General features: G+C 50.6%; 1 long non-coding RNA gene across 1 annotated transcript; it reads right to left on the reverse strand.

Moving 5' to 3' along the window:
- Positions 1-7856: 7856 nt before the first annotated feature.
- On the reverse strand, positions 7857-10055 carry LOC142869991 (uncharacterized). The gene is made up of 2 exons (XR_012918516.1): positions 9931-10055; positions 7857-8403 (listed from the first exon to the last, which is right to left on the reverse strand). It is a non-coding gene; the product is annotated as an uncharacterized LOC142869991 (long non-coding RNA).
- Positions 10056-26942: the final 16887 nt, after the last annotated feature.

Raw genomic sequence — 26942 nt, forward strand, 5'->3', positions numbered from 1 at the left:
CCACGGACTCCTGCCACCTGCCACGCAGACATTTATTAGCAAGCTGGTGCTAAAACAGTTCTTACTTACAGCTTGTTCTGGAAGCAAGATCAGATTCCGGCTCCCTCAGTCTTTTCAGGAGTTCCACCAGCATCTCACGGGAAAAGTTCATTCAAGGCAAACGTTCTAGAGCAGGTGTCAGCTAACTGGTTCTACACTTACATATCATGCTATTAATGTCTCTGTTAAAATATTTCAAACTAAATTTCAGACAACATAACACATCGCCATCACCTTCGATCTCTTTTGTTGAAAAAAACCTTACAATTCTCTCCACCTGTCTTGTAGTCACCAGATGAAATTTCCTAAATCACCTCATTAAGAATGTTATGGCTCTTTTTACCCCCAAGTCTTCAACACGTGGTCTCCAGGTCAGGTGGTGTTTCCATGTCCCTCGAGATCAAGGTAAGGTCCCCTCAAGCAGCCCTGTCCCTCACATACTCTACCACCGTTATTCTATCGGGGGCTGGGAAAAATCTAAAATTTTACCCCACTTGGAAGCTAATAAGTTAGCCTGCTGTTGTTTCATGGATGTTGGCAAAAGACATGAGACTCTTGGCTCAGAGACAAAGCGATCTTTGTGAGTCACAGCACAGCAAGCAGAAGAGCACGATGTTGGCATGGGTCCCCGCATCTCCCAAGTCCCACAGGGAATGACGCAGAGGGGCCCAGGTAGACGCTACGCGTGTGGTGGATTTGCATCACAGCCAAAGAACTGCCCGTGGGGAATTGATCACTTTCAGAGTGAGCAGTGAGCAAACGTGCTCTTTGTCTGATGGGAGTCGAGACTGCCACCTGCAGACACAACCCTGAGGAAGGGCCCAGGCAAAGAGCAATCAGGGTCTTGCATTCTTGGTGTACCCAGCCGTTGTGAGCAGGGACACTCAGGGCCCACAGTGGATTGCCTCTTCTGACACCCATGGCTTTGCTTTATTTCCATCTCAGCACTTAATTTCCTGACTCTCCTCATTAGCATGTTCTTATCTGTCTCTCCCAATGCGGTAGAAGCTCCCAGGGTCATCTGTCCTGCCATTGCTATTAATAATTCCCCAGCACCAGGGATGATATCTGGCCCGCAGAAGGCACTCAGTAAATGTTTGTTGAATGAATGAGTGGGATTGGCCTCGACTGCCAACATGGGATTGCCTCGATTGCCACAAATTTTCCACCCCAACCAAACAGAATTCTTAGCTGTCCCTAAACATGCCTGGCCTCAGGCTTCAGCCTGGAGAAGCCTCAGCCACGGGGCTTACCTCGCCGGCCCCCACAGCTCACCTCCTGCCGAGCCCAGAACTGGGGCTTCTCTCAGTTTTTTTCCCCCTATGAGTCCGCTCTGAACTGTTATAGTGCTCTTCTTTGGTCTCGTGCATTATTAACATCGCTACCGTCATATTCTTCTTCTCCATCATTACCATGTAGTTGCTAAGGCTTATGAGTCTTGTAAAAATGTAAATGTCCCTGAGTGGGGAGAAGAGAGATGAGGCCGCAGAGGTAATAAAGAGCAGTGGTGACAACCTCTAGACATCCATATTACTATTAACACTTACTAGCTGTGTGATCGCAGGCAAGCAATTTAACCTGTCCGTGCCTTAGTTTTCCCATCTGCAAAGTGGGGATAGTGATCACATCTACCTCCTAGGGTTACTCTGAGGATTGGATGAACTATTTTATGGAAAAAAAAACTGAGGAAAGTGCTTTTTGGTTGTTCCTGGTGCCACACTGCACACCATGCTGGCTGCGTTCTCCAGAGGCCCCCTTGGGAGTGCCTCACCCCATTCGAGTGCCAGCCCCTCAAAAGAGCAGAGGCCTGGACCTGCAGTTCTGCATCCCTGCAGCTCCTCACTCTGCCCCCGAACTCACGACAGCTGGGGGAAGGGGCGGAGGGTGTAAGGAGCACATTGAGCAGATGAAGTCAGATCTTTCACAGAAATGGGAGGTGTGTTCAGCTGATGCGGCCCCCAGGGAGAAAGGACTATTCCATGACTTTGACTCTGGTCAAAATGAGAGACTGGCTCAGCCAAATGGCTTGGCGGCGGTTACTCCACATTTCAGGTCTGATAATGGAAGCGAGCGTTGTCGTATGTAACCTTGCACGGGGTTTCCTGGGCTGTAGAAGGCAGATACTTCTAACTGGTCCTGGACTGGCCTGAACCAGCCTTTCTCGTTCCGCACCTTTTTATTGCATAACAAGAAGTTACCCACTCATAGAACTTTACAAAGCACCTGAACATGTATCATCCCCTTCAATCTTTACAATCCTAGGAGGTAACATGTCTACCAGCTTCGTCACCCTCCCACTTTACAGAGGAGGAAACTGAGGCACAGAGGCTACAAATAGTCGAACTGATATTCAAACTCTGCCCCACCCCAACAGTAAGCAGACTAATGGGTTCCCAAAGATGTCCATATCCTAATCCCTAGAACTCGTGGATATGTGACCTTACATGACAAAAGGGACGTTGAGGATGTGATTAAATTAAGGATCTTGAGATGGGAAGATTATCCTCAACTATGCAGATGAGCCCAATCACAAGGTTCCTTACAAAGGGGTCAGAGTCATAGATTTGAAGATGCTGCTGACTTCGAAGATAAAGATATCGCGAGCCAAGACGTACGGCAGCCTCTACAGCTGGACGGGCCGAGAAGTGGCTTCTCGTCTAGAGTGCAGGGATGCAGCCTGCCAGCACCTTCATGTGAGCCTCAGACCCAGTTAGGACTTCTGACCTCCAGCACTGTAAGATCAATCTGTGTTGTTTTCAGCCACTAACTTTGTGGTAATTTGTTACAGCAGCAACAGGAAGCTAATATGCCCCCAAGCCTGCCAGGGTACCATGGTCATTTCAAGAAGCATATGATTGTTTTGTTTTTTTTTTTTGAGACAGAGTCTCACTTTGCTGTCCAGGCTAGAGTGAGTGCCGTGGCGTCAGCCTAGCTCACAGCAACCTCAAACTCCTGGGCTCAAGTGATCCTTCTGCCTCAGCCTCCCGAGTAGCTGGGATTACAAGCATGTGCCACCATGCCCGGCTAATATTTTCTATATATTTTTAGTTAGTCAATTAATTTCTTTCTATTTTTAGTAGAGATGGGGTCTCAATCTTGCTCAGGCTGGTTTTGAACTCCTGACCTTGAGCGATCCTCCCGCCTCTACCTCCCAGAGTGCTAGGATTACGGGCATGAGCCACCATGCCTGGCCGAAGCATATTATTTTTAAACGAATCCATACTTGATAGGAACAGCACAGAAGGCACGCAGGATCCAGAAGCGCCCTCCAACTCTGCTGTCTCACCAACTTCTGGAACTCCCCGCTAGGGAACTTACACAGGCAGGACAGTGAGTGGCTTGGGACACGCCTTCTGGAGCTGGTGGCCTGGGTTGGTAATGCCAGCTCTGTTACTTACTACCTGCACCTATAAACAAATAGTGTAGCCTCCCCGTGCCTCAGTGTCCTCATCGTGGATGTAGTGAAAGGGATGGTTTTCAAGGGCTGGGAGAATTAACAAATTCTTGGAACAGTGCTGAGCACATGGCTGTTGGCTATTATTATGAAAGGACTTTTAGTACTTTAGAAGCTTGTTAAAATTTAGCACAGTGGAAGGGGCACATGGGAAGAGGAGAAAGGGACAAGGGAGGGATCGCTTGTCCTGCAACTGCAGACTTACTATCTGATCTACTCTCCCAGCACTCAGGAGGATGAAATGCCAACGCCACACGGGGGTGGAAGGCAGGAGAAGGGGCAGAAGTCACACCCCAATCTGTTGCTCCCAAATCCCTGTCCAGAAGCACCTCTCACACCACAGCAAGGGCAGACAGAAATTGGAGGGACCCTGGCGAGTTAGTGGACTTTCTGAGCCTCAGTTTTCTCATCTAGAAAATGGAGATGAGAAGACTCATGACCACCTTCTAGGACTACTGGGAGAATCAAGAGAGCTAGTAGGCACGAGATTCCATCACAAACTGAAACGTGCTATGCAGATGAAAGGGGTGAACATGATTCCTGGCAGGGAGAGGAAGTCCAGCTGGAATGGATCAAGGAAGAGCAGGGTTGGGGTGGCCCAAATGTGGACCCGGCAGCTGGGAATGGGGAACAAAGAATGGAGCCAAAGAGCAGCCTGGTGATCTTCACCCAGGGAGTGTGTTTTGGGGGCTGGGTCCGGGCAGGCCACTGTGGGAGGCAGCTGGGCACTAAGTGCATGGCCAGCCCTGCCCCCAGGAGTGGTGGGTTCCCACAGACTCCGTTGCTCTTAAAGAAAGAAGCAGTGGAGGCTTTGAAGAAGTGCATGAGCATTTCCAAGAGCCACTAATTCATTACCGGCAACCACAGCTGAAATGCTGAGCAGAGTAAGTCCTGGCTCGCCGTCTATCAGCTGATGGATTTTCCAGCAGGAAGTGGCCGGGCCTTTCAGGGCCATTTGGCAGCCTGCCCCAAGAGCAGATGTTTTGTGGTGGACAGCAGGTCTCTGTGCCTCATGCTCCTAGACAGGGTGGCCAGCTATCCTGGTTTTCCCAGGACTGAGGGATTTCCTGGGACATAGTACTTTCAGTAGTAAAACTGGGAATGTCATGGGCACACTAGGACAAGTTGGTCACCTTGTTCCCAAGACTCTGTCCCTTCCCCCACCAAACCCTATCGAGAACTCTCCCCAGCTTGCCCTGGAATAGCATGGCTTTCATGCCCTCAAGTTTGGATTCCCTGCCTAAAGCAGAGATCGGCAATATTTCCAAACCAATTGCAAACACTGTCCATTCACTGAATGCTTTACAGTTTGCAAAATGGTTTCTGTACATTGACATGTTTACTCTTCAGAACTGCGGTCCCCAACCCCCAGAGTGCAGCCCGGTACCCGTCCATGGCCTGTTAGGAAGCAGGCTGCACATCACAGCCTGAGTCCTCGCCACCATCACCCCCACGCACACACGCCACCCCCACCTCTCACCCCCATCCCCCACCCCCTGGTTCTTGGAAAAATTGTCTTCTATGAAACTGGTCCCTGGTGGCAAAAAGGTTGGGGACTGCTGCTTTATAACAATCTCAAGACAAAAGATAGTAAAATGTAACTGTATTAGAAATGCTTTAGACTATAAGAGAGAGAAAACATAACTAGAATGACTTAAGTAAACAGATTGTATCTTTTTCCAAAACAGAAAGTCTAGAAGTAGGCAACTGCTGGGTTTGATTCCACAACACAATGATATCAGGGCAGTTTTCTGCAACTCTCCTGGTCTTCCCTCATGGTTGTAAGATGGCTGCCACAGCGCCAGACATCTAGTTTCATTGTAGGCAGAAAGAAGAAGGCTGATGGAACACAACTGCAGAATTCTTTTCAGGTTTCTTTGGCCAGAACAGTGTTACATGGCCATTAGGGAAATCAAGCTAGGGAAAATGAATGGATGGGAAACAGACTGATTTGTAAATGATTCTCTTTGCAAATTAATTTAACCTTGAGAGATGGGTATTATATTTAGGGCCAGGTTAGTTGCATTCTTGATTTTCCTTCCTGCAGTATAGTGAGAGAACAGGGACGGGGAGGGAAGTCAATTGATGGGTCTGTCTGGTTATGCAGATGGTAAGGAAGCCCGTTCCAAGAGCCTACTGATCTCTAAAGGGCCTTTAATTCAAAATACTGCCTATGCCTACGAGTCATATTTTGGGGTGAAATTTCCTGAGCTCCTTCACTGCCTTTCTCTATCTGCAAAATGGGAGAGATAATTGCATACTGTTTGGGTGAGGCAAAACTTGCCCATTCCCCCCGAAACTTCACTGAAAGATCAACTCACAATTAAGGCAGATTAATAAGAGAAAGGTTTATTTATGACGTTCATGGGGAGAATCACAGAGTGATTACTCAATATCCCAACGAAGTTCAGATATTTTATACCTGTCCTTTTGGAGGGGAGAGGATTTCAAAGAGAACCATCTACAAGTCAATCTGTTTCTCATCCATGTGTCCTCCTAGCACCATTTGTTTCCCTTAAACAGAATCACCTGTATTCCTGGCACGTGGGGTGAGTAAGAGAACGAATGAAGGCACAACCCTGAAGGCATTCCTGGATTCGTTCACCAAGTATAGCCAAGCACTTGGACTTGTGACTTGGTCCAGGTGCAGCGGCTGCATAAGGAGTAAGGGTAGGAGGCAGGCTGTGTGGTCCCCAGCAGACTGCCGGCCCTCTCTGAGCACGCATCAGCTGATCTATAAAATCAGGGGTTGCGTCTGACACAGAGTCCAGCCTCTGAAGAGCATTAAACCTCTGAAACCCAGGATTTTCCTTTCTTGGGGAAAAATTACAACTTCTTAACTGGGGTGGCTGTACATCGGTCTTCTTCCCAGGTTTCTGATCTGCGCGGGATGCAGTGAGAGTCCTCTGTCATCTCTCTGGGCTGCCTCCTCTGTGCCCGCCACCTCTCCAGGCTGTGCTAACAGAGCCTAGGAGGTGCATTAGGAAGATGCCATTCGCTGCAGCAGAAATGAACGAGATGACTCCCCCCACCCCCACCCCATCCCCCCCTGTCATCTGAGGATTCTCAGAGAGTGGGGGACCCATGCCCCCTCAATAGCCCTGCTCTAACAGCCCCGCCTCCCAGGGAAGGAAGAGCATTTTAAGATGCGACAACCTTGAGCCTCAGCACATCTGCTCCTGGCGAGCGAATGCCACAGCGCGGCAGACACGCCGCGATGGCCCCAGTCATTAACTGGCTGTCAGGCTCCTCGGATGACGCGGCTAAAAATAGCGCGCTATAGATAGAGCGGCTCCCACGCGGCGGCGCGGGGAGGCGGCGGGCAGGGCTGCGCGGCTGCTCCCGATCGGGACGTGCGCGCCCGTGCCCAGCTCCCCGCCGCCCTCGCGGCGGTGTCCCGCTTCCTCCCGCAGCATCGCCCCTCATTAACCGCAGACGCTCCCAAATGTTCCCAGCCCGCACGTGGCGGGGCTCATTTGTATGCCGCGCCCCGGATAAAAGCGATAAGGCCCCAAACGCGCCCGCCCAGGAGAGCGCGCAGATGATGCGCTGCTGCTCGCTCGGAGGCGAGCTATTTATAGAACCCGAGTATCAGCATTTTCCACCCATTTACACAAAGCAATTTCAGCCTTTTCAGATGAGAGAAGAGCAGCGCAGGCCGTCATTCACTCGCCTGCCGGAATCACATTCGGGGCCAGGAAGCTCTGATTTTATAGGAAACCTCCAGGCAGGCTCGGATTAAAGATCAATGGCCACATAAAATGTAGGCTGTCATATTTTCAGCTGTGAACATGTCCTGGCAATAAAAAATGTTGTTTTAGTAAATAAACTCGGGGAGATGTACTACCCGATGCCATGTATGCCCCTCAACCTCACCCTGGGTGCTTGGAGCAAGGATGCAAAGGATGAGAGAGAGAGAGAGACAGAGAGAGAGAAAGAGGGAAGAAGAGAAAGAGAGCGAGCACTGTCTTCCGAGGCCACAGCGGCGCCTGCCAGCTGCCGGGGAAGCCTCTGACCTGCTCTCCACCTCCAGAGCCAGCGCAGGGTGCTGTATATTTCTCTGCTGAGATGACCATTTCGCTGCTTCTTCAAGAAAAGCTCGAGATGCGTTTCCAAACACTGATGAGGCTGGCGGTGGAATGGCCTGGCCGACAGCGCAGACCCTGGGGACAGACGGACTTGGGGTCAAGTCCTGGCTCTGCCCCATCCTAGCTGCAGAAGTCTGCGGAGTTACTTGGTCCTCCTAAAGCTCAGTTTCCTCATCTGTTAAAAGTGTGTGTGTGGGGGGTGATAGTCTCTCCCTCATTGGGACATAGTGAGGCTTAAGTGATAAAAAGCAGGAAAAGTGACCAGCAGACCAGTAAATGGCAGATTTCATTATTATTGTGCCCAGAAATTGGAAAATTAATCCAGGGTGTCAGTGGATATCACTGGCCTCCCTAGAGCTTAGGTCTTTAAGATTGATCAAGCATCTCCCCGTTTGCTCATGAAAAGCATCGCCAGGGGTTCCCCCTAATCTAATTTTGTTAAAAATAATGGGCAGAAAAAGATCAGGGCAGAGAATTGGGGCCTTTCTGGCTGCTGTGAATGATGCATGGAGACACACACACACACACACACACACACACACGCACGCACACACGGCTGAGTCCTCGCAGTCTGAGCGGTCCTCAGAAGGTCCTTGGAGGTCCCCCCAACAGGTCCCAGAGCGCTGTGGCGCTGGGCACGGGGGTGACTGTGTGGATCAAGCATGCAGTAGCGGCTCCTCTGAGATCTTTTCTCTTCCTGGCATAAGTCCTCGTGCATTCAGGCCGGTCCTCTCCAGACCTCCAGGGCACTCCTGACACCACCTCCGCACTTGCCCAGCCCCGGCAGGGAGGGGCGCTGTCATAGTGCAACAGAGGAATGGCCTGAAAGGGGGTAAAACGTTTTATGAGTTGTCTCTTTAACCACCTCCCCTCCACTCGCACTCCTTTTGGGAATTACAACCCGCATTCCTGCCTAAGGTCTGTAATCAGAGGGGCAGGGGAGTGTCCTTTTTCCCACAGGAGATGGCTCCACGGAATTGTCTGGGCAGAGGTCAGGAGATTGTCTTGACCAGAGACGCTATAGTTAGACAGCAATAGCCCGGAGCGGAACGCTCCTTTTAAAAGCTCTGTATTGCTGCATATGGGTCTGCCATCCTCCTAATTTGCTGGCAAACTAATAAACTTCTCTTTCCTTTTCCTCAAACCACTTGTCCTTGTTCTTCCTGCGACCAATTTTCAGTAACAATAGACCTGTCTTTTCTCAGGATCCGTCTTCTCGTTCCTCGCTTCCCCTAAACTCACCTTTCTCCCTGATGTCTGGCCCAGTTGCTCTCAAATTTTGGTGTCACCAACATCACCAGGGCAGCTCCCAGACTGCTGAGCCCCCAGAGTTTCTGCTTCAGTGTCCCTGGGATAGAGCCCAAGAATTTACATTTTGAACAAATTCCCAGAAGATGCCAAATGATGTTGGTACGGGGACCACATCTGGAGAGCCGGTGGGGTAAAGAAACCCACACGGAGAGTGAGGGACTGGGAAGTCCTGCTGTTAATTACTCAACCACGTCTTACAGAGCTGCGGTCCCCAACCCCTGGGCTGCAGACTGGTACTGGTACTGGCCTGTTAAGGACCAGGACACAGAGCTCCACCACACCCCCACCCAGCCCCTGTCCATGGAAAAATTGTCTTCCATGAAACTTAGGAACAGGGTGGGGGGTGCACAGCAGGAGGTGAGCAGCGGTGCAGCAGGCTAGCGAAGCTTCCTTATACGGCCACTCACCATGGCTTGCATCACCTCCTGAGCCCTGCCTCCCCCATCCCTACTCCCCTACCTCCCCCCTCCCCCCATGGAAAAGCTGCCTTCCATGACACCAGTCCCTGGTGCCAAAAAGGTTGGGGGCCACTGTTGTAGAGCCTCGATGCATACCCTTTTTTGGTTTTGCTGGGCCTGTATCTTCTGAAACACAAAAATAACTCTGTAATAAGGAAGGACTGCTTTGGGGGTGCGACAATAGAAGCTGAGTATGTCATGCACAGAATTAGCATGATGAGGAGCCGGGGAAGAGCATTCCAGGGAGGAGAAGCAGCACATGCCTAGAGCCACGTTGCCCTGGGTTTGTCACTCAAAAGAAACCGGCTACCAGCTGTGGTCTCATTGAGCCTCAACAGCAGGAGATCAGAGCAGAGACCCAGGCCCTTCCTTCTCACCATCTGTCCCCACCCCTTGCTCCTCTCCTGGCACCTACCTGGCCCAGAACCATCACGTCCTGCTGCTGGGTGCCTTGCCTTAGTTGCCTGTTTCCTTCATTGCCCATTGTTTCAGTTATCCACTCTAGCTGCATAAGGAGCCCCCACATTTACTTCTCTCAACCCCGTGGCTGGTGAGGTGGCTCTGCTGCTGCTGCACTCACCTGGGCTCCTCGTGCAGCTGTGCTCAGCCAGCAGCTGGGCCTGCGGAGCCGCGCCATCCGAGCTGGCCGTCTCTCCCCACGTGCTCTTTCCCCGACATGGCCATCCGGGCGGTGTTGCCAGAGGGGAAGCCTAGAGCCTAAGCTCTAGGCTCCAGAACATGCCTATTGTCACTTCTGCCACATTCTATTGATAAGGGAAACCGGAAGGCAGGAGAGGAGGGAAAGGAGCTTGTTCCCTCCTGTTTTCTTCCTGTTTCTGTCTCACAGCCTCAGCAACAGCCCTTTCGTTCTAATTTTTTCCTACCCTTCCAGATCCAACCCAGACACCAGTTTTCCTGGCTAAACCCTAATATTTAGTATATCAGCTAAAATATGCTCCGATGCAAGTATCAGATACCCAGCTGTTGTTGGATTAAACCATTAGGATATTTACAGTTTACTCAAGAAAAGATCTGGAGATTAACAGTCTGAAGGTTGGCTTAGTTTCTCAACAATATTACAAAAGACCCTATTTCTATCTTCCAGCTCTGCCATCTGTGGGGAGCTGTCTTTTCATCTGCATGCTTGTCACCTTGTGGTAGATGGCTGCTGCAGCTCCAGACATCATGGCTACATTCAAAGGAAAGAAAACCAGGGCCTATTCTTCCTCAATTCTAAGAACTCCTTCCCTGGCTCGCTCTCACCCTCTCTTTTTCTCAAAATTTCTCCAATAGACATTCCCTTACATCTCATTGCCCCAAACTAAGACAATTGTCACTCCCAGCTACAAGGGAGGCCAGTAAATTTAATATCTAGCAAAGGTGGATGGAATTACTATGACAGTCTGATGTCAGTCATCATTCCACCCCTGCGGCCCCACCTGGTATATCTGTATGTATTATATATTATATAATGTATATATGTAACATATTTTACATATATGTATATTATATATTAGCATGTAGGTATATAATATGTATATATGCAATGTGTGTATGACATATGGATTATATATTGGATACAATGATTATTCCTCCGTTCCAGGCACAGGTCTACAGTCTTTGCACATTAACTCATTTCATTCCCCAGCAGCCCTGAGAGTTGCCACGGCCACGCAGTCAGCAGCAGAAAGAGCTGGAGTCTAGCACTGGAGACTGCCTGGTTTTAAAAGCATATCCTAAGGAACAGGTGGTCGGCAGTTTGCCCCTGGTAAATCCGGGAAGGCTTGCCGCAGGAGGGGTAGATTTGCTGGTTAAAGGAGAGGAAGAATGTCGCCTGGGCGGGAGCTGGCAGAGGAGTGGGCGGTCCATGGGCAAAGCCGTTTGCTCCTTTTCTATTCCTCTCTCACCTGGCCTTAAGTCAGCAACTTCAAGAGCAGCTGCTTTATTTGGTTCCAGGGAAAGATGGTTCCAAGGAACATCGTCCCGATATGCTGACTGCACGGGCCGTCGCGGCCGCTGGAAAAGGCGCCGGTCTCGGCGGATCAGACCTTTAGTGAGAGTTTCCGGTGGGTTACAGGGCGCGTTACTCCCCGCGTACGTATTCGGCGAGCTGCATAAACGCCGTGCACCGTAGCTAAAGGGCTCCTTCCCCATCTGCGTAATTTCCGAGGCTGTCAGTCGGCGCCATGCGTGCCCTGGGCCCCTGGCCGCCATCTGGCACCTCTTTGAAATCCTAGCTGCCCCCGTTCCCCCAGCCCGGCCTCCGTCGGCAGTGGGGGCCCAGCCGAGACCACGGGTAAAGCGCGATGGGGACATAGGGGCCCCGGTGCGGTGACAGCCAGGGTCGAGCTGTGTCAAGTGTTTTCTGACGTCCCCATAGCTCTTCCGGGCCTCACCTGTGCGGAGTCCACCTGCAGCGCACGTGGCGACAGACAGAAATTGAATTTTCCACAGGATGCTCATGGGGAGGCTCATTCCTCGGACAGACAGGTGAGAGTGGCGAGAGCGCGCTCCTCTGTGGCCACGGGACTGTGAGCGCGGCGTGGGAAAGACGCTGGCAGCCCCGCTGCCCTGCTCCTCTAAACCCCTCGGGTGGGAGAACGTTCTGGCGCAGGGAGGTGCCTGAGAACCGGGCCGCCCCGCACCAGAACAGAGGGACAGGGACGGGTGGGAGGGCGTGGCGGGGAAGTGAGGGTGCGGGACAGGCTGCTTATTTGTCTCTGTATAAACCCTAAATCCTCCTTCTCTAGTTCACTCCAACTCCCCTGGGTGTCACCCTGAGCCACGGCTCCCACGTTTTGGGGCCCGAGGGAGTTTCCCACTGGAGGAGTCAGGACCCGTCCCATCTGCAGAGCTCCGGACTCGGTTGCTCTGAGGTGAAACCAGGAAATTGCATTTTTAGTAAGCACTATGCAAGCACCTCTTGCGGGTGGTTCTCAGCTGTAGTTTAAGACATGTGGCCACTGCACAGAGTCCCTTCTCCCTTCGCTGAATCTCCCCAAGGGCTGTGGCAAGGACGCCAAGTGCGAATGCAGCGACTGAGCGCGTGGCTTCATTCCGGCAGATCTCGCTGCTCCGAGCTTCCTCCTGTCCACCCCTTAGACGCCATGTCAGCTCCCAGGGCACATGGTCCCTAACCCACTGCAAGGGAGGACCCTCGTTTTCCTGTCTTCTCCCTCCCACAGTGCTTCTTGTGTCTCTGCGAAGGTGGGTGCCAGCCATGCAAGGTCACACGTTGGCTCTCCCTGTCCCAGCAGCAGAAATGATAACGCCTTCCTCTGCATGTCCTCCAGTGCCTAGTGTGACGATGGACTTTATAAATATTCCTGAGCAGCTGCGTTACATATTTATTAAGTACTTACCTTGCTGCAGGCCCTGGGCTAGCTGCTAGTGCAGAGAAGAAACAAGGCAGATGAATCATTTTAACCCAGATTGATAAATGGAACTTTTAAGTACAAAGCATCAAACCTATTAGAGTGGCAAAGATTGGGAAAAAGGAAAATACCCAGCTTTGACAGAGGTGAGGGGGAACTCCCACAATGTGTGTAGGACTAAATTGGTAGGACTGTTCTGGAGGCAAGCTGGCAGTATGAGAATAAAATAAAAGTGCCTGTTCCCTTTGATCCTAAAATTCTAGTTCTAGGAACTTTTCCTAAGGAAATAATAGAATGAGGATGCGAATCTGTTCGAGTTATTCCCCTAACATCTACTGAGAACCTACTGTGCACAGGGCAGGTGCTCTAGGTCCTGGGACCAGAGTGTGAATCGAATGGGCAGGAGGACGTCAGAGTGTGGGTTGGGTCCAGACAGGATCACCTTGGTGGCGTCTATAAGAGCAAAATGCCGGCAGCAACCTAAGATCAATACATTTTGCTATGGCCATGTAACAGCCCACTGAGAAGTTATTAAAAATGTTGATGCGTATCTACAGTCATTGTGGGAAGAAGCTCTCTCTGACATTGGTGAGTAAAAAAATGCAAATTAGGAAACAGAAAAATTCTCATTATGTAGAATTACACATAAATGTCTACTTGACTACAACCATAAAGGTGTCAAAAACGTCATTGTCAAATGTCACAACGTTCAAAGAAATCGTTTCTGGTTGACGGAGAGTTTTACATTCTTCTTTCTACCTTTCTGTATTTTAAATGTTCTACAAGAGCATGAGCAGAATACAAACATTATCTTTGTAAGCAGAATGAAGGAAAGAATAGGGAAAAATTTTTGCCTTTTCCAGCTTTTAGAAAAATTAATTAAAAATAATTTAAAAATTAAAAAAAAATTTTAATTTAAAAGTAAAAAAAAAAGATTAGGGAAAAAGCCACCAGTTTCACAGCCCAACCAAGGAACTAACTTCCCTGGAAGGCAAGACAGTGTCATGGGAGACCTGGAACCCCTCCCTCTGCCTTGTGTGACTCCTGGCCCCTGAGGGTGTGAGTTCATGGGGGGCGGGGACTGGCGCATGCTAGATATCCAGTAACCATTTGTGCCTTTGTGACGGCAGCTGCCCTTCTGCTGTGTCCTGAGTGACACAGACAGACTCCTGAGCCGCCTCTGATCTGACAACTGCTGGGCTCCATCAGCCTTCCTCCGTGGCGGCTTCCAGCTTGGAGACTCTAAGAGGCCGGGCTGCCGCCGACAACAAGTCACATCAGTCCAGCGGGAGCCAGGCTGGGATCTGGCCAGCTGTGCTCCCTTATCTGCCGAGACTCCGCCCGAGCGGCCGACTGCCACGGCACAGCAGAGGCGGTTAAACCTTCCCGAGCAATGCTCGCGGATGTCAGGATCATTCACAGTCGTGCGGGTCCCCTGCCCACGACCCCTTTTCCACAAAGACACCCTTCCAAACCCGGCTCATGACTAACAAACCCATACCCAAATTGATCTCACAGCTGTTCTTCAACGTGGTGCCAGGCCTCGCGTCCGAGCCAGGCTGTGTGGACTTGCAATAAATGGGGGCAATTTCTCATCTGGGGCTTGTCGCTGGTTTCAGAAACTGTTCTCATTCAGCAAAGGCTTTTCGGTGGAGACAGCAGCACGTCCTGGCGGCAACGTGAGTTTGGGGAGCTGGCTTCCTCCTCCCACCAGATGCGCTGGCACAGACGGACCCCTCCGTGTGCCGACGCCATCCGGTTCTTCTGTGGCTGCGTGGTGTGCTCGGGAGAAAGCAAAGACGACAGTGGAAAGATGACAGCTTTCTTTCATCCGGCTGATCACAGCTTCAAACACCGTGGCCCAGTATGGGCGGGAGGCTGGAAATTAAACACCACTTGTTCAACTCAGTGCAAGATGGCTGGGGAGAGGGAGTGGGGGTGCTTATTTGGATGAAAGTGTCTGGTGGTCCACGAGAGCTGCAGACGACTTTAAGGTCAGCAGTTGCACAAGTTCTAGAACCAGCAGCCTCAGTGGTGGTAGTAACAGCGGTGGGAGAAGCAACAATTATAACAACAAACATTTGCATACAGCTTTGCCCTTTATAAAGCATATTTCCATACATAATCCCAATAGTTGCAGTCTGTCATAATCCCAATAGCCTGTCGAAGCAATGCTGGCAAGTCCAGATTTTGTAGCGTTGGCCAGGAGGCTGGAGACCCAGGAAGAGCTAAAGTTGCATTTGAGTCTGACGGCCATCTGCTGGCAGAATTCCTTCTTGCTCAAGGGAGATAAATCTTTCTGTTTTATTCAGGCCTTCAACTGATTGGATGGGGCCCACCCACATTATGAAGGGCAATTTGTTTTATTCAGTATCCACTGATTTTAAAGTTAATCTCATCCAAAAATGTCCTCACAGAAACATCCAGAATAATGTTCGATCGAATAGCTGGGCACCGTGGCCCAGCCAAGTTGACACATAAAATTAACCATCACAGAAATGAAGATACTGAGTTGAGTAAACCCCAGTCCCCTAGAAGGGCACAGGCTAGTAGTGGAAGCCATGGTATGTACTAGAATAATCATACGAGACAGGAAGGGATGAATGCTATGAAAGAGGCACAAGATGACAGTGCTAGAAATCTGAATGCATTTCCTTTGGCCATAGAAGGGGGTGAGGGAGCAAGGAACTCCTGGAAGGCTTCCTGGAGGAGGAAGATTTGAGGCAAGATCCTGAAGGGTGGATGGGATTTGGATGGGTGCACACAGGAAGAGGAACATGACCCCAGGGGTACGGAAGAGAATGAGCAAAGAGAGATTAGAATGTACAGGGGGCATCCAGGAATGCATTGTGCTTGTGGGCTAGGGAAATAGGGAAATAATTAACAAGCAATATGGCAACCAACCGAGTAGACACAAGCCATTGCACCCTGTTGGCGCATACCAGCTAGATATCAGCCCCAGCTGCAGTGCAGGGTTTTGAACATGTTCGTACTTGTCCCATTCCACAGTCCTGCTCACTGGGTTCTTACTTATTTCTTTGCACGGTTACAGCTAACTATGGGTGAGCCAGGCGTTGGGAAGCAGGCATCTGCGGTGTCTACCCCTGCCTCGGTTTCTCTCTGGGGAGCCAGCCCCTCCCCACTCTCCAGCTCATACTCGCCAGTTTCTACTTCCTCACTGGCTCTAGGTGGACCATGTGACCCAGCCCTAAGCCAATCAGAGCCTCACACTCCCTCTGCCGGAGTGATTGGTCAGGAATGGTGGCTGACACCGCCATGGCCAATTATACACTGTGACCTTATTGCTGGACTGTCTGTCACTCTTCTACTCCTACCCAGGACATGAGAGGTGATGGGAGTGGGCTGATGTCCCCATGGAGTTGGAGACATTAGTGGACAGAACACAGAAGGGGAGAGAAGATGGGTCGTGGTGACTTCAAATCCAGGCCACAGCACGTGGGGAGGCTGTGAGCCAGTGTGAGTCTGAGAGCCACAGGCGGCTGGCGATGATTAAAAACCCCGATAACAATATTAGCAGCACCATTTTTTGAGCACTTCCCGTGCATCAAGCATGAACATTTTGTTTTATTTAATCCTCTCAACCTTGAAAGGTACTTATTACCTGCCATTTATAGCTGAGAAAACTACCCCAAAGAATTTAAGAAACATCTTCAACACCCACATCAAAAGTTAGCAGTAAAATCAAACTTTAAACCCAGGTCTCTCTGATGTTGAACCCCAAGCTCTTGCTGCTTCAGAGGTTCAGAAACACCTAGAAAGATTTTAAGAAATTACAGGGATCCAGACCAACCTCTAGACATTTGGGTCACTTGATCTGGGGTGGGGCTTGGGGATTGCAAATTTTCAAAGATCCCAAGAGACTCCTAACAGGCAGCCGGGATCAAAACCGCTATACAAGGCCACTAGGGATGAAGTCCTTATTTCTATAAAGTAGTTTCAGCCACTTGCACAAAAACCACGTGGCAAACTCCCAGCAGCCCAGGGCAATTCTACGTTTCAATAAACGCCTCCATTTGAATCACCTGCAGGATTCGGGTCAGCCCCTGACTGATGAAACTGAGATCTGATTTAGAGGATGCAGGGGCAGGGTGAGGTATGAGCGAGGCTAATAGAAGAGAATGCTTCTTTCTCTTTTTTATTTGGCCTGTCATTTTTAGAAAACACACTTTATAGTGCTATGAAGTAACAGGAAGCAGCTGCTTTGGGGAACTCTGGGGGACGTCAGCTCCTGGCTTGTCACAAGGATGATCCATGTTCTGTTCCACTCCACTTACGAGAACAAATTTCCCTGTGATGTGCAGGGTACAGTGTACACAGCCGGTCCCACCGCACACATGCCACAGCAGGGCCAGGTGAGGGCCTGCCTGTGACAGGGCACAGCCAGCCCTCCACGTGCCAGGGTCAGCTGATTCTGTAGTTGTTGGGGGAGTGGGAGGGAGTTATTTGGTCCACCCCCCAAGGCCGGCCAAATGTAATCATTCAGGAGTTCCTCTCCGAACATTCTCCCTTGCTTAAAAAAAAAAAAAAAAAAAAAAAATGCCTGGACTGCAATTTTGTCTTTATGGCCTCTCCCAGGAGATCAGCTTTTATTTCAAAAGTAAAACCCCAGCACAAAGGGTAAGGAAGCTTGCAAACCTTTTGAGGATGGCTGTACAGCAAGGGCTTTCATTAAAATGCTTCTGCAACTCCTGTGTTATTGGGAAAATGCCTTTTGCACTTGTTCTCAAAATTCTCCATGTTCCTTCTGATTTTATGATTCTGAATCTCTCATGTCTAGCACAGTACCTGGCATATAGTTAGTATTAAGCAAGGTTTTTTTGTTTTTTTGAAAGAACAGAAAAGAATGCCTAAGGGCCAACTGGCTTCCTTCGTCATCAGCAAGGCTCTGTACGGGCTTCAGCATTACATGAAATGTGGAATGATTACTTACATGATTACCGTTTGAATTTTGATGGAACACTTCACCATTGGGGAAAATTTAAGCAAAAAATTCAAAGGGGAAACTCTCCTGTGTTTGTTGTTAGTATTTTCATGTGCTTCTACAAACAGAAAAATTCTACAACTATATTCAGAGAGAAGAAAAAGGAGAATAATAGATCCAGTGCTAGAGAGGATAGTATGGTATCTATTTCTAAAAGGCAAAAGAGAGATGTCTGGGCCCAGGATTCAATTCAACATTCTTTGGCTACAACCAAAGGCGAATCAATCTTCCTGTGCCAGATCACATTTCTCCTTCTTGTCCAAAAGGCCATTGGGAGGGTCTCTGATAAATACTTCACAAGGTCAAGATCTGCCAGGTCTTCAGCATTTCCAAAATCCACATTAACCCCATCCCCAAAAGAAATGAAGGGATTTGATATGACTTATTCATAGTGAACCCATGAGGGTACTGGGTGACTACTCCTTTCTTCTATAAGTGTGCCCAAATTGTATAATGGTTTTATAAGGGCTTGGAGTTTCTATCATTCACCCTTTTTTCCTTATAAAAGAACCAGAAAAACTCTTTCCATCCCTGGAACTCTCCTACTGTTCCTATACCTCGTGATTCCTCAGGGAACGCTGACGGCAGCTCTGTGTTCAGATCAGCAAGTTTTTGTCCTGGAGTGCAATTCAGCTGAGCCTTGGGAATGGCACTAATAATAAAAAGGAGCTAGACATCCCTTCCCTATTCTCCCAGTCATAAGGATCAGTTTGTTCCCTAAACAACTACTTAAAGGCAAGCCTCCCTGGAGAAGCTAGAAACAAACTTAGCATGGTCATAGTCTGTTCTGGTTTCAACACATGCTCACACTCTAAATAGTAACAGCTACGTTTACCAAAGAGCAGGGCCTGCCAGGCACCTTGCTGAGGGCTCTACCTTATGGGCTCACAAGTGATCCTTGCAACAACTCGACAAAGTAGGTACAGCTATTAGCCTCTTGTGCAGATGAGAAAACTGAAGCCCAGAGAGGATAAGTAACTTCTCCCAGGTCACACAGCTCAGGGGTGGCAGAGCTAGTATTCAAACCTGCACCCTGGACCATGATGCTACACTTATCTGTCCATTCTTTGTCACCTTTTTTTTTTTTAACTTAGCTTGGAAAGCCCTTCATGAGGGATGGAATGATGGGAAACGCTTTCTTCTTTTCTGTTAAAGGGTTTTGCATCAGATGATGAGTTGTTCTGAAAGCCCTTTGAGGTAGCTCTAGGACACGGCCCCGGCCCTCACAGGACCGGCCCCCAACTCCCCTGCCTCCAGCGGGCTCCTCCTGGTTGAGAGCCCCTCCCCACCTCCTCCTCTCCAGGCATGACCCACAGGCCTGCTGCCTCCCCACTGTCCCCACCGGGCTCTTCATCTGCCTCCTGACTTACCCCTGTCCGCCCTTTCAAGAGCCATGGGTCCCAGTGAGCTGGGCGGTCCGGACCAAAGTCTACCCCCTGGAAGGTTCATCCCCAAGGAAAGACTTGGTGTTGTGGGCTGAATTATGTTCCCCCCAAACTCATATGTTGAAGCCCTAATTCCCAGTTCCTCAGAATGTGACCTTATTTAGAAATAGGGTCATCACAGATGTAATTTTAAGTTACCATGAAGTCACAAGCAAGTTGGGTGGGCCCAATCCAATATGACGGGTGCGCTCATAAAAAGGGAAAATCTGGACACAGGCACACGCACAGAGAACGCCATGGGAAGATACCGGCGGGGATGCGGCAATGCGTCCTCAAACCCAGAGACACGTGAGATGGCCAGCGAACCTCCAGAAGCTGGGGGGACTCGTGGAGGGGTGCTCCCAAGGAAACAGTCCTGCCGACGCCTTGATCCAGATGTCCAGGCTCCAGAACTATGGAACGACACACCTCTGTCGTTTGAACCACCCATGTGTGGTACTTTGCTATGACTCCCTAAGAAACTAATACACTGAATGTCAAACAATAGAAAGGAAAGAAGAAAATCCCGGTGAACAAAATCCTCCAGCTCGGGAAGCCTTCCCCAGGCCCTGGCCGTGCCCCTCCGGAAGAGGCCAGCAGGTGGCGTGGAGACGGTGGCGCGAGGATAACATGCTAGTGTGTGTTTGCCATGACTTTGGGGGACAGACTGTGAGGCTGGGAGGGAGTAAAGCCCCATGAAGCCTCTGCTCCCCCAGGGCTCCGTGGTCGTCATCTTGTCCCAAGTCTGGGTGAGGGATCCCCCAACCTGCTCCCTCCCTTCGCCCCTCGGGCCTCTTCCGTCTTCCCTCCCCCACAAGGACTGGTGACCATCCTCTTCCTCCCTAGACTCACGCTCAGGCCCCCGACTGAGGTCAGGACATGCCCACTGGGTCCCCGTTGTATCTGCGTGGCCAACTCTCGTGCCTGGGCCACAGTGCACACCTGGTAGTGTTGCAGCGGTGTGTACAGCTAGTGTGTTACAGCTCTTGACTGGGGAAAGATCCGAGTGGCACACGAAGAGCTGGAAAATGGTCTTTATTCTTCCACAGCAGGCTCAACTCAGCAAGAATTACAGATCTCGTCCTGTCCTCCACTCTTCTAACCCTTCCTTGTTCTCCTCCCACTTTTATACCCTTGGTAGGGCTCAAAAAGCATCCAATCAACTACAAGCTTTAACATCCAATCAACATCAAGCTTTAATATCCAATCAACATCAAGCTTTAACATCCAATCAACATCAAGCTTTAATATCCAATCAAAAACAGTGGGACTTAGAAATTACCCAGTCAGGATCACGCAAGCGCGTGGCTGGGAAAAGGCGGTAAGGGCGTGGGGGGGCCCCAGCAGCGCGCCCTCCAACTGGCCAGGCTCAGCGCTGGCCCCGGGGAGATGCGGAGCAACAGGGAGGCAGCAAGCGGCTGAGTCCCAGCGCTCGATATTTTCCATGTCAGTAGGTGGACGTGTGACTGCAGGTTCACGGGAGGAGAAGGAGAGCCAAAGAACTGCGAAGACAGAAAAGTGGAAAGGGAAGGAGAAGAAGAAGCGGAATATTTTTAAAATATAGGGGGCAGTGGAAAGGGAGAGAGAAGGAGGACAAAGAAAGAATGAGAGAAGGCGCAAAGGAGTAATGCCCCGCACTGTCCCTTTGGGGACAGCATCCCGCGTGCAAGCTCACGTTGACATTTCTGCAGCAAAGGTGGACGAATACTCACCCGAAGAGGGGTAAACGAAGGCTGGAAGGAGCATGCCTAGGTCTGGTCAGACTTCCTTAAACTTGAGGTTTGCGGAGGTTTCTGGACTTGGCGCATGTTCCGGGTTTGGGTCTGCAGTCCGCAGCCTGGGCCGAGCGGAGAGGGAGCCTGCTCGCCCACCTGCTTCCAAGAAGGGAAAGTGCTCAGGGCAGAGCCTTCCCCTGCCCTGTGCTCTCAGGTCACGGCCAGGGGGACTTTGGGGCCGAAGGTTCCCAAGAAACCATCGAGAGCAAACCATTTGTTCAGCGTAGAAAAAGTGCTTTATTCTCAACCAGAGAAAGTTGAAGATGAGAAACAGGGAGAGCAGCCGTCTTATGGGAAGGCAAGTTCTTCTTCTGTGTATAGTTCCAGACTCCTCCTCACTTTCCCCCCTAATAACCCACAGTTTCCATCGTCCCCTCTGCGGGGACATGGCTGCGTGGCCATCTTCCCTGCTTGCTGCCCAGCGTCCACCGTCCCGGCTGTCTCTGGTCTGGGCAGCATCTGGTGGGACCCCATGGGGCCTACAAGCGCTGCAAATGTCCCTTCCCGTAGGACTTCTCCTTGGGCCAGCTGAGCGTATTCTTGAATGACCAGAGGCAGCTGCAGAGACATTTCTGCTGTCACTCAAGGACCCTGAGTTCAAGCCCAGCTCTCCCCGCCGCATCAAGAGGTGAGGGATTGGATAGGGCAGAGGAAAGAAAATAAGACTCAAAGCCAGGCAAATCAGGCTTTCGGTCCTGTCCCTGCCTCTTGTCACGTGACCGTATGCACGTGACTTCCGTTTTTCTGAATTTCAGTCTCCCTCTGTAGGACGGGAATAATGATATTCACTTGCAGGGCATTGTGAAGGTTAAACAAGATAATGTAGGATGAAGTATGAAGAGCGTAGGTCCTTAGTAAATAGCAAGTGTTCCTACATTTGCTGTTCTGTGGGCTAGCCGCTGACGCTTCCCGGGGGCAGTGGCCTGCTGTTTCCCGGGTGGTATGCGGGAGGTGGGGGCAATGGCAGTGGAAGGGCTTGGAAAAGACTTTTGGAGCAAAGCCCCAAGCTGTTCCTGCACTGGTCTATATTCTCTAAACTTTAGGCAATTGCACAGCTTTTGAGACCCTCCAGGGACTCCCCTTAGAAAGTTGTCCTGGAATTGAGCTGGTTCTTGCAAAGGGAGGTTGATCTCAAAACCTCCCTTTCTAAGATGGCGATAGTTGGAAGCAGTTCACTGCTGCTCCCACCAGCTCACGTGTGAGTGCCCTTGCCTACCTCGGGGCTGGTAGACTTCCAGGGATGGAAGGACCCCTCCAGGGCTGGCCCTGTCCTGTGCACACAGCTCTGTGTGCCTGGGCACATCTGCACTGGGCTGGCACCTCAGTTCTTCCCAAGTCAGCCAGTGCAGTGGACAGCAGATCACAGGGCCTTCAGAGGAGACTCAGCTGGCCTTGACCAGTGGCATTGAGGCCCAGGCCAATACAAGGCCTCCTCAGCATCCCTGTGTTAGATTAGGTCTGGAAAGACTGACTATGCATGGTCCCCACGCTGTTGGGTCCTATTGTATCTCGTGGCATCTTCATGGTCCAAAATGGTTGCTCAAGCTCCAGCCATCACACCTGTATTCTTGCTTCCGGGGGCCTCCCAAACCAGAGTGACCATCACTGAGCACATGTCTTTACTGATACATGTGGTAGTTTTAAGCACATCTGCAATTGTTTGTCCGTGTCCTCTCCCCCTGAGTCTGGGCCAGCCTTTGTGACTTGCTTGTTACCAATACAATGCAATGGGAGAAAGGTGGCATGCCCCATACCAGAAAGGTCATGCAGCTTCCAGCTGGAACTCTTGGGATGCTTGCTCTTGGGGGGCAGCTATCACTTAAGAAGTCTCACCCCCCAGGATCACCATACTGAAAAGGTCATACCTGAAGAAGAATAGCATTGTTATAAAGAATACTAGGTGGGAGTGCTGGCTGCTGGTCGGGTGGCAGTCCTAAGAAGTGCCTCCTCTCTCTAGCCTGTTGCAGAAGCTCCAGCTATCACATCTGAATTCCATGTTAAGAAAAAGAAGGCACAAAAGGGTACACTGTTTCCCTTTGAAGGAAAATTTCCAGCTGTGCTATACAGTAATTGAGCTTACATCTCATTGGCCTGACCTTACCACATAGCTATGCCAGCTGGGAAATGTAATCCATTGGAAGGGTGGCATTATCCCCAGTTAAAACGGGATCCTGAGGGGAAGGGGGAAATGCTGAGAAGAAACTAGCAGTCTCTGGCAGAGCTCAGTAACTCTCACTCAGGAAGATACAGGGTCCAGCATGCCTCAGCCCTTTCCAGCCACGCCATGGGGGATCCCAGCCACGGCCCTGGAGGCCAGTTGGCCTCTGATTGGTGGCAGCTTTGTCTGCAGCAGGCTGTGACTCCTGCCCGATCGAGTGGGAATCAAAGGGAGGAGGCTGGCTCAGGAGGGGTGGATGGGGCGAGGCAGGAGCCTCCCTTCCATCCTTGGCACACCGGCCTCCTTCCCGTAAGCAGGGCCCAAAGTCACGGCCGGGCAGCCGCTGGGCACAGAAGGGCTGAATGACCAACAATGGGGCCGTCCAGTGGAGTGCAGATGGCCAAGGACAAAGCTGCCCTTCATTTCCCCGGACGGCTGCATCACCCCAGACCTTCATCTGCTTAGTCACCGGATGGGTCTCGCTGAATGCCCCCACAGGACGCAAACTGTCACCTTGTGGCCACAGGCAGCGGGAGTGTCAGCAGTCCTCTGGGCAGGTGCAGAGATTTCAGCTGACGGATGGGGACCTTCAGGCCAGAGGAGGAGGGTGGAAGCCCCACTCTGCCTCCTGGGTCCCAAGAGGCCCGTTCTCACCTTGGGACCTGCCGCCTCCCTGGCTAGAGGATGCAGAATCTTCTGGGAAGGTTGGGCTACGGCAGGTTCCAGAAGCAGGGGCCAAGTCACAAGCTTCTGCTTCTGAGACGGGGAGCGGGGAGCAGAATTTGGGCAAATCTGGGCCAGGTTCCCACACGCCTGGGGGACAGGACTCCCGCCTGGATCCGGCTCCCGGAAGCCTTCTGCGACCCCAGGCACGTCCGCCTGCCCCAGTGCGGCCTCCTCTGCTGTCCCCACGGCCCCATGGCCCTGCCCTGGCCTGGGGCAGGGGCCTCCGCGTGCTAGGAGCAGGGGGTCCCACAGTTCACAGTCTCTTTAGTCCTTGGGAATAAAGGGTGTGTATTTGTCTTCTAGACAGTCCCCCACCAGCTTCACCAACGCCCGGACCAAGAGCACCACTGGTCCCCGCGCAGCCGCGGGGAGGTGGGCGGAACGTGACACTCCTCCCCTGCTGTGCACGGCGCCCGTCCCGCGCTGGCCTGGCATCCTGTTTCCTTTTCTCTTCAACCTTGTACAGTAGAGGCCATTGTGTTATCATCCCATTTCTCAGAGGAGAGAATTGAGGTGTGGAGAGGTAGACTTGCCCCCAGACCACACCCACTCCCCTTCCGCAGGCAAGCCCCAACAATGACCCTGTGGGGAGGGAAAAGAGGACACCTATTAAATAAAAAAAAGTGTGGCCTCACCTAGTGGCAAGGGCCTTGCAGATGTGAGTTCTGGCACTAGATCACTCGGTCACCCCCCCTTGAGTCACAGGGTGTTAGAGCTGGCCCGTTCTGGGAGAGGATAAAATCCAAAATTCTCATTTTACAGGTGAGCAGTGAGGAAACTGAGGCCAGGGTGGGGAAGCTCCTTACCCGGACTTTGTGCCAGCAGGTCCGACGTGCAGCCTGTTCTCATTTAGTTTGGGCTTCTCCTGTCCCTGGTACGTTGCTATTTTTAAAAGGCTTATCTTTGCTTAAAATGTGTTAATAAGTATATTTTTAAAAGGTATTTCTGTCCTGTGGGCACGTTTCGATTTCCCCTCAACTTTTCATTAGCACCAGGTGCAAAAAAGGCTGAGGTTGTTATAGAGAGACCAGAAAACCCTACCAGTGTACTTTGGGAGGACAAACAGCTTCGCTGGACTTAGCATCTAATCCTGACAGCTGCCATCCACCTACATAACAGTATCATGCTGAACACTGTGTAGTTGCTGCATGTCATGCTCCAGTTTTTGAAGGAGCAAATCCTCCTTACTTTCCCCATCTTGTAGCTGAGGACACCGAGGTTTATCTGGGGAATCTGCCCACGATTACACACTTGAGAAACAGCAGAACCAGCTCTAAAGGAGGGTTGGCAAACCGCAGCCCACGAGCAAGATCCTACCAGTTGCCTATTTTTGCACAGCCCATGAGCTGAGAATAGCTTTTACACTTTTAAACAACTGGGGGAAAAAAAAAAAACATCAAAAGAAGACTATTTCACGACTCGTGAAAATTATGTGAAATTCAAATGTCAGTGTCCATAAATAAAGTTTTATTGGAACACAGCCATACTCATTTATTTACAGATTGTCTGTGGCTGCTTTCGAGTAGTTGCAACAGAGACGATACCTCCAGCAAAGCCTACGATACTACTGCCTGGCCCTTTACAGAGGAAGTTTGCCGAGACCTCTGCTCTATAGCGCAGGCGTTTCACCCTGTTCCAGTGTTTCCAGGAAAGCTCCAAGGCTGGTGTCAGAGCCTGAGCACCAGAGATTCCAGACCCTACCCTTGCAATGACGCCAGGCAAGCCATCAAAGTCACCAAACTTCTTTGGGGCTTAACTGCAAAATAACGATAATTATCACCCACTGCCTGGCTCCAAAAACTGTCAGAAAATGAAAACAAGATAAAGTATGTGAAAGCATTCTGTGATCCAGAAAGCGCCCTATAGAAATGGGAAGGATTACTGTATTATTTGACTCAGAGAAAGGAGGCTGGCATGAGGGAAATAAACCAGTTGTGGGTGGAGTGGGGTGGGGGCTTGCCTTGCTTTTGAATGATTCATTAATAAAACAGACCAAACCTGCCAGAAATAGCCTTTGTCACAAACCCCACACTCACGTCACAGTTTCTTTGGCCCCGAAGAATGAATTAGTCTCTCATTCACATTTGGGGCCAGTGGCTGCCCCAGAGAAATGGCTTCCAGGGCATCCCTGGGTTTGGGCTTCTTTCCCAAGGAATGGGCTTCCTCCATGAGGTTATCCTAAGGTACTAAGAAGACTTCCCTGCCCTCAAATTCACTCTGCTCTTTTCTGCTCACTGATTTGCAAGATTTCAATTTCTAGAAATAGAGATCCATTTCTATTATTACTCCAAATCTGTTAAAATAAATATTTTCAGACTAGGCTAACATTAAACCCTAGTGGTTATTTCTATAGTGTGAATAAGTTAGTCGATCATTTGTTCAACAAATATTTGCTAAGATTCCACAAAACGTATTACAGTAGAGCAATGGGGCCCCAGAAAAGAGGTAATTAAGGGAAAGACAGGGGAGGCTAGGAGGACAAAACCAAATCTGGTGTGGTCACCACTGTGCTCAACTGACCCCATTTTTTCCAAGGTGTTTAAGAAAGTGAAGGGAGGGAGGAGAAGGAGCAGCCAGAGCTCCAGCAGGCATGGTTAGCACCGGGATCCTTTTGCTGTAGGGAAGGGCGAGAGGCAGCAGAACCTGAGAGCTGAGTTTTGGGGAGACACATTTTGATTGTGTGAAGGGAGATTTGGAGCCACTGCCTGGTAACTCTGGAATGGGGTCTGCTGCTGCAGTGAGTCCCCTCCCACTTACAGAGGAACCTGCTGTCCCCAGCTCTCAGCACAAAGCCAATCTGGAAAGACAGCAGCCCTGCTCTCCTCTGTCCCCCCCAACCCCCTGCTGGCACCATGGATGCCTGACACTCAGCTGATCTTTTAAAAGTGAGAGACAAACAAAACTGTGTACAGAATTGGATGTTTATCTCCACCATCTGCATGGCAATACAAGTTCAAGATATAATGGCATCCGCTCTCCATCAGTATTAGGCAACCATTTAAACATCCACAGCCATTTACTGATTATAAACACACACTAAAAAAAAGGCGGCGAGTGGCATGTGGGCCCGCACCTGCTGCCTCTGTGTGCAGCAGTCAATTTCATGCCTAGGAAGCTCGGGGCTCCGTGGGGA

The sequence above is a fragment of the Microcebus murinus genome, chromosome 3 (genome assembly GCF_040939455.1).
Source record: "Microcebus murinus isolate Inina chromosome 3, M.murinus_Inina_mat1.0, whole genome shotgun sequence".
NCBI classification, from domain to species: Eukaryota; Metazoa; Chordata; class Mammalia; order Primates; family Cheirogaleidae; genus Microcebus; species Microcebus murinus.